Below are 17,726 nucleotides of genomic sequence, written 5' to 3' on the forward strand. Positions count from 1 at the left end.
CTTCTCACTCTTTACCTCCGGGGCTCTCCGCTGCACTAATGCGGCTCTTTACCTCCGGGGCTCTCCGCTGCACTAATGCGGCTCTTTACCTCCGGGCTCTCTGCTGCACTAATGCGAGTCTTTACCTCCGGGGCTCTCGGCTGCACTAATGCAAATCTTTACCTCTAGGCTCTCTACTGCACTAATGCGGCGCTTTACCTCCGGGGCTCTCCGCTGCATTAATGCGAGTTTTTACCTCCGGGGCTCTCCGCTGCACTAATGCGGCTCTTTACCTCCAGGGCTCTCCGCTGCACTAATGAGGCTCTTTACCTCCAGGGCTCTCCGCTGCATTAATGCGAGTTTTTACCTCCGGGGCTCTCCGCTGCACTAATGAGGCTCTTTACCTCTGGGGCTCTCCGCTGCACTAATGCAAGTCTTTACCTCAAGGCTCTCTACTGCACTAATGCGGCTCTTTACCTCCTGGGCTCTCCGCTGCACTAATGCGGCTCTTTACCTCCGGGGCTCTTTGCTGCACTAATGCGGCTCTTTACCTCCGGGGCTCTCCGCTGCACTAATGCGGCTCTTTACCTCCGGGCTCTCTGCTGCACTAATGCGAGTCTTTACCTCCGGGGCTCTCGGCTGCACTAATGCAAATCTTTACCTCTAGGCTCTCTACTGCACTAATGCGGCGCTTTACCTCCGGGGCTCTCCGCTGCACTAATGAGGCTCTTTACCTCCAGGGCTCTCCGCTGCATTAATGCGAGTTTTTACCTCCGGGGCTCTCCGCTGCACTAATGCGGCTCTTTACCTCCAGGGCTCTCCGCTGCACTAATGAGGCTCTTTACCTCCGGGGCTCTCCGCTGCACTAATGAGACTCTTTACCTCTGGGGGTCTCCGCTGCACTAATGCAAGTCTTTACCTCAAGGCTCTCTACTGCACTAATGCGGCTCTTTACCTCCTGGGCTCTCCGCTGCACTAATGCGGCTCTTTACCTCCGGGGCTCTTTGCTGCACTAATGCGGCTCTTTACCTCCGGGGCTCTCCGCTCCACTAATGCAGCCCTTTACCTCCGGGCTCTCTGCTGCACTAATGCGAGTCTTTACCTCCGGGGCTCTCAGCTGCACTAATGCAAATCTTTACCTCAAGGCTCTCTACTGCACTAATGCGGCGCTTTACCTCCGGGGCTCTCCGCTGCACTAATGAGGCTCTTTACCTCCAGGGCTCTTCGCTGCATTAATGCGAGTTTTTACCTCCGGGGCTCTCCGCTGCACTAATGAGGCTCTTTACCTCCGGGGGTCTCCGCTGCACTAATGCAAGTCTTTACCTCTGGGGCTCTCCGCTGCACTAATGAGGCTCTTTACCTCCGGGGCTCTCCGCTGCACTAATGAGGCTCTTTCTCTCTGGGGCTCTCCGCTGCACTAATGCGAGTCTTTACCTCAAGGCTCTCTACTGCACTAATGCGGCTCTTTACCTCATGGGCTCTCCGCTGCACTAATGCGGCTCTTTACCTCCGGGGCTCTCCGCTGCAATATTGAGGCTCTTTACCTCCGGGGCTCTCCGCTGCACTAATGAGGCTCTTTACCACCGGGGCTCTCCGCTGCACTAATGCGGCTCTTTACCTTCGGGGCTCTCCGCTGCACTAATGCAGCTCTTTACCTCTGGGGCTCTCCTCTGCACTAATGCTGCTCTTCACCTCCGGGGCTCTCCGCTGCACTAATGCAGCTCGTTACCTCTGTGGCTCTCCGCTGCACTAATGAGGCTCTTTACCTCCGGGGATCTCCTCTGCACTAATGCGGCTCTTTACCCCCGGGGCTCTCCTCTGCACTAATGCGGCTCTTTACCTCCGGGGCGCTCCACTGCACTAATGCAGCTCTTTCCCTCCGGGGCTCTCCGCTGCACTAATGTGGCTCTTTACCTCCGGGGCTCTCTGCTGCACTAATGCAACTCTTTACCTCCGGGACTCTCTGCTGCACTAATGAGGCTCTTTACCTCCGGGGCTCTCCGCTGCACTAATGCAACTCTTTAACTCCGGGGCTCTCCGCTGCACTAATGAGGCTCTTTGCCTCTGAGGCTCTCCGCTGCACTAATGAGGCTCTTTACCTCTGGGGCTCTCCGCTGCACTACTGCTGCTCTTTACCTCCGGGGCTCTCCGCTGCACTAATGAGGCTCTTTACCTCCAAGGCTCTCCGCTGCACTAATGCGGCTCTTTACCTTCGGGGCTCTCCGCTGCACTAATGCGGCTCTTTAACTCTGGGGCTCCCCTCTGCACTAATGCGGCTCTTCACCTCCGGGGCTCTCTGCTGCACTAATGCGGCTCGTTACCTCTGTGGTTCTCCGCTGCACTAATGAGGCTCTTTACCTCCGGGGCTTTCCTCTGCACTAATGCGGCTCTTTACCCACGGGGGTCTCCTCTGCACTAATGCAGCTCTTTACCTCTGGGTGTCTCCGCTGCACTAATGCGGCTCTTTACCTCCGGGGCTCTCCGCTGCACTAATGCGGCTCTCTACCTCCTGGGCTCTCCGCTGCACTAATGCAACTCTTTACCTCCGGGACTCCCCGCTGCACTAATGAGGCTCTTTACCTCCGGGACTCTCCGCTGCACTAATGCAACTCTTTACCTCCGGGACTCTCCGCTGCACTAATGAGGCTCTTTACCTCCGGGGCTCACCGCTGCACTAATGAGGCTCTTTACCTCTGTGGCTCTCCGCTGCACTAATGAGGCTCTTTACCCCCGGGGCTCTACTCTGCACTAATGCGGCTCTTTACCTCCAGGGCTCTCCTCTGTACTAATGCAGCTCTTTACCCACGGGGCTCTCCTCTGCACTAATGCGGCTCTTTACCTCCGGGGCTCTCCGCTGCACTAATGCAAGTCTTTACCTCAAAGCTCTCCGCTGCACTAATGCGGCTCTTTACCTCCGTGGCTCTCCGCTGCACTAATGCAAGTCTTTACCTCCGGGGCTCTCCGCTGCACTAATGCGGCTCTTTACCTTCGGGGCTCTTTGCTGCACTAATGCAAGTCTTTACCTCAAAGCTCTCTACTGCACTAATGCGGGTCTTTACCTCCGGGGCTCTCCGCTACACTAATGCAAGTCTTTACCCCCTGGGCTCTCCGCTGCAATAATGTGGCTCTTTACCTCCGGGGCTCTCCGCTGCACTAATGCAGCTCTTTACCTCTGGGGCTCTCCGCTGCACTGATGCGAGTCTTTACCGCCGGGGCTCTCCGCTGCACTAATGCGAGTCTTTACCTCCGGGGCTCTCCGCTGCACTAATGCGGCTCTTTACCTCCAGGGCTCTCCGCTGCACTAATGCGAGTCTTTGCCTCTGGGGCTCTCCGCTGCACTAATGCGAGTCTTTACCTCAAAGCTCTCTACTGCACTAATGCGAGTTTTTACCTCCGAACTCTTCGCTGCAATAATGATGCTCTTTACCTCCGAACTCTCCGCTGCACTAATGCGGCTATTTACCTCCGGGGCTCTCTGCTACACTAATGCGGCTATTTACCTCCAGGGCTCCCCGCTGCACTAATGCGGCTGTTTACCTCAAAGCTTTCTACTGCACTAATGCGGCTCTTTACCTCCGGGGCTCTCCGCTGCACTAATGCGGCTCTTTACCTCAAAGCTCTCTACTGCACTAATGCGGCCGTTTACCTCCAGGGCTCTCCGCTGCACTAATGTGGCTCTTTACCTCAAAGCTCTCTACTGCACTAATGTTGCTCTTTACCTCCGTGGCTCTCCGCTGCACTAATGCGACTCTTTACCTCCGGGGCTCTCCGCTGCACTAATGCGACTCTTTACCTCCGGGGCTCTCCGGTGCACTAATGCAAGTCTTTACCTCAAAGCTCTCTACTGCACTAATGCGGCTCTTTACCTCGAGGGCTCTCCGCTGCACTAATGCAACTCTTTACCTCCGGAGCTCTCGGCTGCACTAATGTGGCTCTTTACCTCCGGGGCTCTCCGCTGCACTAATGCGGCTCTTCATCTCCAGGGCTCTCCGCTGCACTAATGCGAGTCTTTACCTCTGGGGCTCTCCGCTGCACTAATGCGGCTCTTTACCTCCAAAGCTCTCCGCTGCACTAATGTGGCTCTTTACCTCCGGGGCTCTCCGCTGCACTAATGCGGCTCTTCATCTCCAGGGCTCTCCGCTGCACTAATGCGAGACTTTACCTCCGGGGCTCTCCGCTGCACTAATGCGAGTCTTTGCCTCTGGGGCTCTCCGCTGCACTAATGCGAGTCTTTTCTCAAAGCTCTCTACAGCACTAATGCAAGTTTTTACCTCCGGGGCTCTCCGCTGCAATAATGATGCTCTTTACCTCCGGGGCTCTCCTCTGCACTAATGTGGCTCTTTACCTCCGGGGCTCTCCACTGCACTAATGTGACTCTTTACCTCCGGGGCTCTCCGCTGCACTAATGCGGCTATTTACCTCCGGGGCTCTCCGCTGCACTAATGCAAGTCTTTACCTCAAAGCTCTCTACTGCACTAATGCGGCTATTTACCTCCGGGGCTCTCCGCTGCACCAATGCGGCTCTTTACCTCAAAGCTTTCTACTGCACTAATGCGGCTCTTTACCTCCGGGGCTCTCCGCTGCACTAATGCGGTTCTTTACCTCAAAGCTCTCTACTGCACTAATGCGGCCGTTTACCTCCAGGGCTCTCCGCTGCACTAATGTGGCTCTTTACCAGAATGCTCTCTACTGCACTAATGTTGCTCTTAACCTCGGGGGCTCTCCGCTGCACTAATGCGGCTATTTACCTCCGGGGCTCTCCGCTGCACTAATGCAAGTCTTTACCTCAAAGCTCTCTACTGCACTAATGCGGCTATTTACCTCCGGGCTCTCCGCTGCACCAATGCGGCTCTTTACCTCAAAGCTTTCTACTGCACTAATGCGGCTCTTTACCTCCGGGGCTCTCCGCTGCACTAATGCGGTTCTTTACCTCAAAGCTCTCTACTGCACTAATGCGGCCGTTTACCTCCAGGGATCTCCGCTGCACTAATGTGGCTCTTTACCAGAATGCTCTCTACTGCACTAATGTTGCTCTTAACCTCGGGGGCTCTCCGCTGCACTAATGCGAGTCTTTACCTCCGGGGCTCTCCGCTGCACTAATGCAAGTCTTTACCTCAAAGCTCTCTACTGCACTAATATGGCTCTTTACCTCCGGGGCTCTCCGCTGCACTAATGCGACTCTTTACCTCCGGAGCTCTCCGCTGTACTAATGTGGCTCTTTACCTCCGGGGCTCTCCGCTGCACTAATGCGGCTCTTCATCTCCAGGGCTCTCCACTGCACTAATGCGAGTCTTTACCTCCGGGGCTCTCCACTGCACTAATGCGGCTATTTACCTCCGGGGCTGTCCGCTGGACTAATGCGAGTCTTTACCTCCAGGACTCTCCGCTGCACTAATGAGGCTTGTTACCTCCGGGGCTCTCCGCTGCACTAATGCAAGTCTTTACCTCAAAGCTCTCTACTGCACTAATGCGGCTCTTTACCTCCGGGGCTCTCCGCTGCACTAATGAGGCTCTTTACCTCCGGGGCTCTCCGCTGCACTAATGCGGCTCTTTACCTTCCGGGCTCTCCGCTGCACTAATGCGGCTCTTTACCTCTGGGGCTCTCCTCTGCACTAATGCGGCTCTTCACCTCCGGGGCTCTCCGCTGCACTAATGCAGCCAGCGACGGCTCGTGGAGGGAGTTACGGTGGGGCAGGAGGGTGGGGAGGGGGCGGGGCAGGGTGGAGGTTGCTAAAAACCGGCATATGGATAATTGCAGGTAAGTAAACAATTTACTTAAAAAAACGAATTTCGTAGTGCGCCTTGCATCGCAAAATGCAATGCAGTGCGAGCTACGAAATTCGTTTTATTAATTAAATTGTTTACTTACCTGCAAGTATCCATATGCCGGTTTTTAGCAACCTCCGCCCTGCCCCTCCCCCTCCCCGCCCTCCTGCCCCACCGTAACTCCCTCCACGGGCCGTCGCTGAATGCAGCTCGTTACCTCTGTGGCTCTCCGCTGCACTAATGAGGCTCTTTACCTCCGGGGCTCTCCTCTGCACTAATGCGGCTCTTTACCCCCGGGGCTCTCCTCTGCACTAATGCAGCTCTTTACCTCCGGGGCGCTCCACTGCACTAATGCGGCTCTTTCCCTCCGGGGCTCTCCGCTGCACTAATGTGGCTCTTTACCTCCGGGGCTCTCTGCTGCACTAATGCAACTCTTTACCTCCGGGACTCTCTGCTGCACTAATGAGGCTCTTTACCTCCGGGGCTCTCCGCTGCACTAATGCAACTCTTTAACTCCGGGGCTCTCCGTTGCACTAATGAGAGTCTTTACCTCCGGGGCTCACTAATGCGGCTCTTTACCTCCGGGGCTCTCCGCTGCACTAATACGAGTCTTTGCCTCTGGGGCTCTCCGCTGCACTAATGCGGCTCTTAACCTCAAGGCTCTCCGCTGCACTAATGCGGCTATTTACCTCCGGGGCTCTCCGCTGCACTAATGAGGCTCTTTACCTCTGGGGCTCTCCGCTGCACTAATGCGGCTATTTACCTCCGGGGCTCTCCGCTGCACGAATGCAAGTCTTTACCTCAAAGCTCTCTACTGCACTAATGCGAGTCTTTACCTCCGGGGCTCTCTGCTACACTAATGCGGCTATTTACCTCCAGGGCTCTCCGCTGCACTAATGCTGCTCTTTACCTCAAAGCTTTCTACTGCACGAATGCGGCTCTTTACCTCCGGGGCTCTGCGCTGCACTAATGCAGCTCTTTACCTCAAAGCTCTCTACTGCACTAATGCGGCCGTTTATCTCCAGGCCTCTCCGCTGCACTAATGTGGCTCTTTACCTCAAAGCTCTCTACTGCACTAATGTTGCTCTTTACCTCCGTGGCTCTCCGCTGCACTAATGCGAGTCTTTACCTCCGGGGCTCTCCGCTGCACTAATGCGACTCTTTACCTCCGGGGCTCTCCGGTGCACTAATGCAAGTCTTTACCTCAAAGCTCTCTACTGCACTAATGCGGCTCTTTACCTCCGGGACTCTCCGCTGCACTAATGCGACTCTTTACCTCCGGAGCTCTCCGCTGCACTAATGTGGCTCTTTACCTCCGGGGCTCTCCGCTGCACTAATGCGGCTCTTCATCTCCAGGGCTCTCCGCTGCACTAATGCGAGTCTTTTCCTCCGGGGCTCTCCGCTGCACTAATGCGGATCTTTACCTCCGGAGCTCTCCGCTGCACTAATGTGGCTCTTTACCTCCGGGGCTCTCCGCTGCACTAATGCGGCTCTTCATCTCCAGGGCTCTCCGCTGCACTAATGCGAGTCTTTACCTCCGGGGCTCTCCGCTGCACTAATGCGAGTCTTTGCCTCTGGGGCTCTCCGCTGCACTAATGCGAGTCTTTACCTCAAAGCTCTCTACTGCACTAATGCGAGTTTTTACCTCCGGGGCTCTCCGCTGCACTAATGATGCTCTTTACCTCCGGGGCTCTCCTCTGCACTAATGTGGCTCTTTACCTCCGGGGCTCTCCACTGCACTAATGTGGCTCTTTACCTCCGGGGCTCTCCGCTGCACTAATGCGGCTCTTTACCTCAAGGTTCTCCGCTGCACTAATGCGGCTATTTACCTCCGGGGCTCTCCGCTGCACTAATGCAAGTCTTTACCTCAAAGCTCTCTACTGCACTAATGCGGCTATTTACCTCCGGGGCTCTCCGCTGCACTAATGCGGCTCTTTACCTCAAAGCTTTCTACCGCACTAATGCGGCTCTTTACCTCCGGGGCTCTCCGCTGCACTAATGCGGCTCTTTACCTCAAAGCTCTCTACTGCACTAATGCGACCGTTTACCTCCAGGGCTCTCCGCTGCACTAATGCGAGTCTTTGCCTCTGGGACTCTCCTCTGCACTAATGCGAGTCTTTACCTCAAAGCTCTCTACTGCACTAATGCGAGTTTTTACCTCCGAACTCTTCGCTGCAATAATGATGCTCTTTACCTCCGAACTCTCCGCTGCACTAATGCGGCTATTTACCTCTGGGGCTCTCTGCTACACTAATGCGGCTATTTACCTCCAGGGCTCCCCGCTGCACTAATGCGGCTGTTTACCTCAAAGCTTTCTACTGCACTAATGCGGCTCTTTACCTCCGGGGCTCTCCGCTGCACTAATGCGGCTCTTTACCTCAAAGCTCTCTACTGCACTAATGCGGCCGTTTACCTCCAGGGCTCTCCGCTGCACTAATGTGGCTCTTTACCTCAAAGCTCTCTACTGCACTAATGTTGCTCTTTACCTCCGTGGCTCTCCGCTGCACTAATGCGACTCTTTACCTCCGGGGCTCTCCGGTGCACTAATGCGACTCTTTACCTCCGGGGCTCTCCGGTGCACTAATGCAAGTCTTTACCTCAAAGCTCTCTACTGCACTAATGCGGCTCTTTACCTCGAGGGCTCTCCGCTGCACTAATGCAACTCTTTACCTCCGGAGCTCTCGGCTGCACTAATGTGGCTCTTTACCTCCGGGGCTCTCCGCTGCACTAATGCGGCTCTTCATCTCCAGGGCTCTCCGCTGCACTAATGCGAGTCTTTACCTCTGGGGCTCTCCGCTGCACTAATGCGGCTCTTTACCTCCGGAGCTCTCCGCTGCACTAATGTGGCTCTTTACCTCCGGGGCTCTCCGCTGCACTAATGCGGCTCTTCATCTCCAGGGCTCTCCGCTGCACTAATGCGAGACTTTACCTCCGGGGCTCTCCGCTGCACTAATGCGAGTCTTTGCCTCTGGGGCTCTCCGCTGCACTAATGTGAGTCTTTTCTCAAAGCTCTCTACAGCACTAATGCAAGTTTTTACCTCCGGGGCTCTCCGCTGCAATAATGATGCTCTTTACCTCCGGGGCTCTCCTCTGCACTAATGTGGCTCTTTACCTCCGGGGCTCTCCACTGCACTAATGTGACTCTTTACCTCCGGGGCTCTCCGCGTCACTAATGCGGCTATTTACCTCCGGGGCTCTCCGCTGCACTAATGCAAGTCTTTACCTCAAAGCTCTCTACTGCACTAATGCGGCTATTTACCTCCGGGGCTCTCCGCTGCACTAATGCGGCTCTTTACCTCAAAGCTTTCTACTGCACTAATGCAGCTCTTTACCTCCGGGGCTCTCCGCTGCACTAATGCGGCTCTTTACCTCAAAGCTCTCTACTGCACTAATGAGGCCGTTTACCTCCAGGGCTCTCCGCTGCACTAATGTGGCTCTTTACCAGAATGCTCTCTACTGCACTAATGTTGCTCTTAACCTCGGGGGCTCTCCGCTGCACTAATGCGAGTCTTTACCTCCGGGGCTCTCCGCTGCACTAATGCAAGTCTTTACCTCAAAGCTCTCTACTGCACTAATATGGCTCTTTACCTCCGGGGCTCTCCGCTGCACTAATGCGACTCTTTACCTCCGGAGCTCTCCGCTGTACTAATGTGGCTCTTTACCTCTGGGGCTCTCCGCTGCACTAATGCGGCTCTTCATCTCCAGGGCTCTCCACTGCACTAATGCGAGTCTTTACCTCCGGGGCTCTCCACTGCACTAATGCGGCTATTTACCTCCGGGGCTGTCCGCTGGACTAATGCGAGTCTTTACCTCCAGGGCTCTCCGCTGCACTAATGAGGCTTGTTACCTCCGGGGCTCTCCGCTGCACTAATGCAAGTCTTTACCTCAAAGCTCTCTACTGCACTAATGCGGCTCTTTACCTCCGGGGCTCTCCGCTGCACTAATGAGGCTCTTTACCTCCGGGGCTCTCCGCTGCACTAATGCGGCTCTTTACCTTCCGGGCTCTCCGCTGCACTAATGCGGCTCTTTACCTCTGGGGCTCTCCTCTGCACTAATGCGGCTCTTCACCTCCGGGGCTCTCCGCTGCACTAATGCAGCCAGCGACGGCTCGTGGAGGGAGTTACGGTGGGGCAGGAGGGTGGGGAGGGGGCGGGGCAGGGTGGAGGTTGCTAAAAACCGGCATATGGATAATTGCAGGTAAGTAAACAATTTACTTAAAAAAACGAATTTCGTAGTGCGCCTTGCATCGCAAAATGCAATGCAGTGCGAGCTACGAAATTCGTTTTATTAATTAAATTGTTTACTTACCTGCAAGTATCCATATGCCGGTTTTTAGCAACCTCCGCCCTGCCCCTCCCCCTCCCCGCCCTCCTGCCCCACCGTAACTCCCTCCACGGGCCGTCGCTGAATGCAGCTCGTTACCTCTGTGGCTCTCCGCTGCACTAATAAGGCTCTTTACCTCCGGGGCTCTCCTCTGCACTAATGCGGCTCTTTACCCCCGGGGCTCTCCTCTGCACTAATGCAGCTCTTTACCTCCGGGGCGCTCCACTGCACTAATGCGGCTCTTTCCCTCCGGGGCTCTCCGCTGCACTAATGCGGCTCTTTACCTCCGGGGCTCTCCGCTGCACTAATGCAACTCTTTACCTCCGGGACTCTCTGCTGCACTAATGAGGCTCTTTACCTCCGGGGCTCTCCGCTGCACTAATGCAACTCTTTAACTCCGGGGCTCTCCGTTGCACTAATGAGAGTCTTTACCTCCGGGGCTCTCCACTGCACTAATGCGGCTCTTTACCTCCGGGGCTCTCCGCTGCACTAATGCGAGTCTTTGCCTCTGGGGCTCTCCGCTGCACTAATGCGGCTCTTAACCTCAAGGCTCTCCGCTGCACTAATGCGGCTATTTACCTCCGGGGCTCTCCGCTGCACTAATGAGGCTCTTTACCTCTGGGGCTCTCCGCTGCACTACTGCGGCTCCTTACCTCCGGGGCTCTCCACTGCACTAATGAGGCTCTTTACCTCCGGGGCTCTCCGCTGCACTAATGCGGCTCTTTACCTTCGGGTCTCTCCGCTGCACTAATGCGGCTATTTACCTCCGGGGCTCTCCGCTGCACGAATGCAAGTCTTTACCTCAAAGCTCTCTACTGCACTAATGCGAGTCTTTACCTCCGGGGCTCTCTGCTACACTAATGCGGCTATTTACCTCCAGGGCTCTCCGCTGCACTAATGCTGCTCTTTACCTCAAAGCTTTCTACTGCACGAATGCGGCTCTTTACCTCCGGGGCTCTGCGCTGCACTAATGCAGCTCTTTACCTCAAAGCTCTCTACTGCACTAATGCGGCCGTTTATCTCCAGGCCTCTCCGCTGCACTAATGTGGCTCTTTACCTCAAAGCTCTCTACTGCACTAATGTTGCTCTTTACCTCCGTGGCTCTCCGCTGCACTAATGCGAGTCTTTACCTCCGGGGCTCTCCGCTGCACTAATGCGACTCTTTACCTCCGGGGCTCTCCGGTGCACTAATGCAAATCTTTACCTCAAAGCTCTCTACTGCACTAATGCGGCTCTTTACCTCCGGGACTCTCCGCTGCACTAATGCGACTCTTTACCTCCGGAGCTCTCCGCTGCACTAATGTGGCTCTTTACCTCCGGGGCTCTCCGCTGCACTAATGCGGCTCTTCATCTCCAGGGCTCTCCGCTGCACTAATGCGAGTCTTTTCCTCCGGGGCTCTCCGCTGCACTAATGCGGATCTTTACCTCCGGAGCTCTCCGCTGCACTAATGTGGCTCTTTACCTCCGGGGCTCTCCGCTGCACTAATGCGGCTCTTCATCTCCAGGGCTCTCCGCTGCACTAATGCGAGTCTTTACCTCCGGGGCTCTCCGCTGCACTAATGCGAGTCTTTGCCTCTGGGGCTCTCCGCTGCACTAATGCGAGTCTTTACCTCAAAGCTCTCTACTGCACTAATGCGAGTTTTTACCTCCGGGGCTCTCCGCTGCACTAATGATGCTCTTTACCTCCGGGGCTCTCCTCTGCACTAATGTGGCTCTTTACCTCCGGGGCTCTCCACTGCACTAATGTGGCTCTTTACCTCCGGGGCTCTCCGCTGCACTAATGCGGCTCTTTACCTCAAGGTTCTCCGCTGCACTAATGCGGCTATTTACCTCCGGGGCTCTCCGCTGCACTAATGCAAGTCTTTACCTCAAAGCTCTCTACTGCACTAATGCGGCTATTTACCTCCGGGGCTCTCCGCTGCACTAATGCGGCTCTTTACCTCAAAGCTTTCTACTGCACTAATGCGGCTCTTTACCTCCGGGGCTCTCCGCTGCACTAATGCGGCTCTTTACCTCAAAGCTCTCTACTGCACTAATGCGGCCGTTTACCTCCAGGGCTCTCCACTGCACTAATGTGGCTCTTTACCAGAATGCTCTCTACTGCACTAATGTTGCTCTTTACCTCGGGGGCTCTCCGCTGCACTAATGCGAGTCTTTACCTCCGGGGCTCTCCGCTGCACTAATGCAAGTCTTTACCTCAAAGCTCTCTACTGCACTAATGCGGCTCTTTACCTCCGGGGCTCTCCGCTGCACTAATGCGACTCTTTACCTCCGGAGCTCTCCGCTGTACTAATGTGGCTCTTTACCTCCGGGGCTCTCCGCTGCACTAATGCGGCTTTTCATCTCTAGGGCTCTCCGCTTCACTAATGCGAGTCTTTACCTCCGGGGCTCTCCGCTGCACTAATGCGGCTCTTTACCTCCGGAGCTCTCCGCTGTACTAATGTGGCTCTTTACCTCCGGGGCTCTCCGCTGCACTAATGCGGCTTTTCATCTCTAGGGCTCTCCGCTTCACTAATGCGAGTCTTTACCTCCGAGGCTGTCCGCTGCACTAATGCGAGTCTTTACCTCCAGGGCTCTCCGCTGCACTAATGAGGCTCGTTACCTCCGGGGCTCTCCGCTGCACTAATGCAAGTCTTTACCTCAAAGCTCTCTACTGCACTAATGAGGCTCGTTACCTCCGGGGCTCTCCGCTGCACTAATGCAAGTCTTTACCTCAAAGCTCTCTACTGCACTAATGCAGCTCTTTACCTCCGGGGCTCTCTGCTGCATTAATCCGGCTCTTTACCTCCGGGGCTCTCCGCTGCACTAATGAGGCTCTTTACCTCCGGGGCTCTCCGCTGCACTAATGCAAGTCTTTACCTCAAAGCTCTCTACTGCACTAATGAGGCTTGTTACCTCCGGGGCTCTCCGCTGCACTAATGCAAGTCTTTACCTCAAAGCTCTCTACTGCACTAATGCGGCTCTTTACCTCCGGGGCTCTCCGCTGCACTAATGCGACTCTTTACCTCCGGAGCTCTCCACTGTACTAATGTGGCTCTTTACCTCCGGGGCTCTCCGCTGCACTAATGCGGCTTTTCATCTCCAGGGCTCTCCGCTGCACTAATGCGAGTCTTTACCTCCGGGGCTCTCCGCTGCACTAATGCGGCTCTTTACCTCCGAGGCTGTCCGCTGCACTAATGCGAGTCTTTACCTCCAGGGCTCTCCGCTGCACTAATGAGGCTCGTTACCTCCGGGACTCTCCGCTGCACTAATGCAAGTCTTTACCTCAAAGCTCTCTACTGCACTAATGAGGCTCGTTACCTCCGGGGCTCTCCGCTGCACTAATGCAAGTCTTTACCTCAAAGCTCTCTACTGCACTAATGCGGCTCTTTGCCTCCGGGGCTCTCTGCTGCATTAATCTGGCTCTTTACATCCGGGGCTCTCCGCTGCACTAATGAGGCTCTTTACCTCCGGGGCTCTCCGCTGCACTAATGCAAGTCTTTACCTCAAAGCTTTCTACTGCACTAATGCGCCTCTTTACCTCCGGGGCTCTCCGCTGCACTAATGCAAGTCTTTACCTCAAAGCTCTGTACTGCACTAATGCAGCTCTTTACCTCCGGGGCTCTCTGCTGCACTAATCCGGCTCTTTACCTCCGGGGCTCTCCGCTGCACTAATGAGGCTCTTTACCTCCGGGGCTCTCCGCTGCACTAATGCAAGTCTTTACCTCAAAGCTCTCTACTGCAGTAATGCGGCTCTTTACCTCCGGGGCTCTCCGCTGCACTAATGCAAGTCTTTACCTCCAGGGCTCTTCTCTGCACTAATGCGGCTCTTTACCACCGGGGCTCTCCGCTGCACTAATGCGAGTCTTTACCTCCAGGGCTCTCCATTAATAAACGACTCAGACTTCAAGTCTTTATGATTGTACTCTCACCCAAACCAACTGAGGCCTAGTACTTTGAACATAAGCTTTTCCACATGGCAACTACTGGGATACAGTCATAAAAAAGGCATAAAGTTACAAATATATTGTAAATTAGAGTCAGCACAACAAAACAGAACATTCACAAGAGGGCCTAAGAAGGATTATTGCAGTATAAATCTACCCCTAGGGTTTGTCGTGGGGTAACCAACATCTAAACTCTGTGAGTTTCCATGTAACACAATATCTGTCAACAGACTTCGACAGAGTGCAGCAGCCATGCGTCCCTAAGGCCTATAGGCTTTAACATAAGATTTTATTTCCACAATATGTATGTTAGGTCTACTGCCTTTTGTCATCATTTTAAATAAGGCATGGATCAGGCCTTCAGTATTACCCATCAAATGGGCACCATACTAAACCACTGCCGCTGTACTGAGCTTGAGCATTCCCACAAGGCGCAAGTGGTAGCGCACAACGTCTACCCAATCAGCTGCGGTTCTCCATGTTACCAGTATGTGGGTGGAACCAAAACCCATCCCTCAGAAGAGCTCCTGAATGCGCTTTTTCTATTGATCACATAAGGTAGGCAACTGATGCGACGCTGAGTAGACAAAACTACAGGAAAACGGAAGGGAAAAGGGAAAATGGCAGGATGGCACAGGTTCAGACCAAGCAGTCTTGTTTATTCTGTTATAGAAACTGGGACTACAAGTTGCAAAATTCCTACAAAAAAGCCCAAACTGGAGAAGCTCATCAGGTGTGGACCTGGGAAACTTGGCAACCATTCAAGACTGACTGTTGGAACTTTAAAACATTCATACACTATTGTACATTGCACTGCGGCATTCCATGAGTTATGCAACAACTATATATCCCCCCATTCCAGATTCTGGTGTTCATTAGGTTTGTGACGTTCCTCGTCATATGTTGGTGTGTCGGACTGCGACTGCTGGTATTAACCCAGTGGACCCCACATATCTTTTGACTTTGAGGACGGACGTGGGAAACAACCTTTACAACGCAACTTTTACAACGCAGTACCATTACAACGAAACTTTTACAACGTAACATCCATTGCAGCGCATGCTATTACAACGCAACCATTACAAAGCATGACACTACAACGCATACCACTACAACGCATGTCATTACAACGCAGTCATTACAACGCATACCATTACAATGCATACCATTACAACGCATAGTACCCTTACACTATCCAACACTTACCCTACTGTTGCACCCCCTGGAGTTTGAATAGTCATTTTTACCCCTACACTATCCAACACTTACCCTACTGTTGCACCCCACTGGAGTTAAAATAGTAATTTTTACCCCTACACTATACAATACTTACCATACATGCAATGTAATGGTATGCATAGTAATGGTATGCGTTGTAAAGGTAGTATGCGTTGTAATGAAATGCGTTGTAAAGGTAGTTTTAAAAAATTTGTTGTAATGACATGCGTTATAATGGAATGTGTTGTAATAGATGTTGCGTTGGAAAAAATGCGCTGTAATGGTATGCGTTAAGATATGCGTTGTTACGTCATACATCCACGGATGTAGATCCGCCGCAACATTCCTAATTACTCTTTACAGTATACCATGTTGTTTATACAGCAATCAATCAAATAGTTCTTTATTCGGTTTTTGTCATGTGTAAAAACCATAAAAGCAATTTACAGATAAAAATCATTTCAGAACTATACAAATCAATACATTGTCATTATCAAAAGGACGGTGGAAGAAAATTCCTCACCTTTGTACATTTAATAAAAATTCATTTTGTCAGAGCCAAGAGTTACAGATTTAGTCGGTGTCTAAAAATGCATTTCAGGAATTTGACTATATACTTCGAAGTCCATTCCTGCTCTAAAAACTGCAAAGATAACAGGACTGGACGACAAGTTCTAATGCCCATTTATTTTAGAAGGGGAATCAACCAGATCTTTCTATGCCCATTGTAATATTTACAGAAGAAAATGTATGAATGGTTGCCTGAACAGAGATCTCGTCACACTGACAGGGTGGTAGTATTCGATCCCAGTTATTTCTTGTTGGAAAGGCAACCAGACGATGTAAGAGATTAAACCTGAACCTAGTCAGGAGAAATCTCTCAAAAGCGGTAAAATCTTGAGTCAGGTATAGCTGAATTGAAAAAGTAACTTGAATTGCCATGGAATGTTGAACAGAAGTTTTAATAGCTTCCTTCGACTTTCATAATTCCTCCAAATGTTTAAGAGAGATCTCTTTTAGTGTCTTTCTAGGTATTTCCTGGATCGATGATGGGACTAAGTAATGTTTTCCTAATCCTAGATCTTCTAAAAAGTTTTTGATGTAGGACAGCCATACAATTTTATGTGAATTATCCAGGGACATACTATCTGCAATTATTTGCTGTGTAAACAAATTCTTCTCTGATTTCCAGATTCGATGCCAGAGGAGAAGTGGTTGAATTCTGGCTAGGTCTGACAAATGGGGGATCCCGAATTCCATATGACATGTATAAGAGGACACGCTCTTTGGTACCATTAAAAGGAATCTTAAAAGGCACTCTCAACCACTTGTAAAGCACTAGTGTTTGCATACCCCCATATCCCAGCCCCGTGTAGGGCTATTGACTGACATTTGGCTCTATAAATCTTTAGCAATTCCACAGGCGGCCTTTTTCCTAACCTTTGTGAAAAGTTTATTAGGGCCGCCTCTGCTCTCATGAGGTGAAATTTTCTTGCCTCAATTGCATGTTTCCAGTTTAATCTCTGGTCTATAACAATACCCAAATATGGGTATTCATCTGTGTTTGCGAGTTTCTCATTATTAAGATAGATATCCTTTGCCACTGTTTTTCCTGGGCCAGCAATCATTACAAAGGTTTTTTTTAATGTTTATATGTAAGTCCAGCTTTCCCATGAATTCAGAATTTCTATCCAACGCCTTCTGGAGTTCGCGAGGAGTGCGGGCCAGTATCACAGCGTCGTCCGCGTAGAGCAGAGCGGTAATCGGGCATTTTTTTAGTTGAGGAAGATCCTGGCCCCCCTTCAGCATGGCCTGCTCCCAGCCATTGGTATAAAGGGTAAAAAGAAAGGGGGCCAGGACGCAACCTTGCTGGACTCCTCGCTCTACCTCAAACGGCGCTGACAGCTCACCCTTTACCCCGAACCTCACCCTAGCAGAGGCATTAGCGTATAATGCTCGCAGAAAATCCACCAATGGGAAATCAACCTCCATTGCTATTAGTATGGACCAGAGCTTAGCGTGAGAAACACAATCGAAGGCTGCAGACAGGTCGACATATACCATGTACAGTCTGCCAGACTTAGCACATGCATATTTTCCCAATAACATAGTCAGATTTAAGGCCTGTTCAACTCTTCCAAAACCCTTGCGGAACCCAAATTGAAGGTCCAAAAGGACCCCATCATCGTTCGCCCACTGCTGGAGACGCTCAAGGACAACTCTACCTGCCACTTTGCCCAGAGAGTCCAGCAGTGAGATCGGGCGATAGCAGGATACCTCCTGGCGGTCTCCCTTCTTAAAGATAGGGACCATAATATATTTTGTCCAGGAGTCTAATAGGCCCACCTCCGTCGCTGCTTTCAGTAACCTTGTCAGGATTGGGGCCCACAGATCTAAATTCGATTTGAATAGATCTATGGGAACCCCATCTGGTCCAGGGGCCTTGCCATTTTTACTGGCTTTTAGGGCTTGGAGTACCTCATTGATAGTAAAATCTAACATAATTGGGTAGCT

The 17,726-nt window shown here is 52.5% G+C and overlaps 1 protein-coding gene across 6 annotated transcripts in view; it reads right to left on the reverse strand.

Annotated features, from left to right (window-relative positions):
• The window catches only part of LOC147684277 (RIB43A-like with coiled-coils protein 2), a 93,540-nt gene that overhangs the window by 51,577 nt on the left and 24,237 nt on the right, over positions 1-17,726 (reverse strand). The window lies entirely within an intron of this gene.

This window comes from Lissotriton vulgaris, chromosome 10 (genome assembly GCF_964263255.1).
Source record: "Lissotriton vulgaris chromosome 10, aLisVul1.2, whole genome shotgun sequence".
Taxonomy (NCBI): domain Eukaryota; kingdom Metazoa; phylum Chordata; class Amphibia; order Caudata; family Salamandridae; genus Lissotriton; species Lissotriton vulgaris.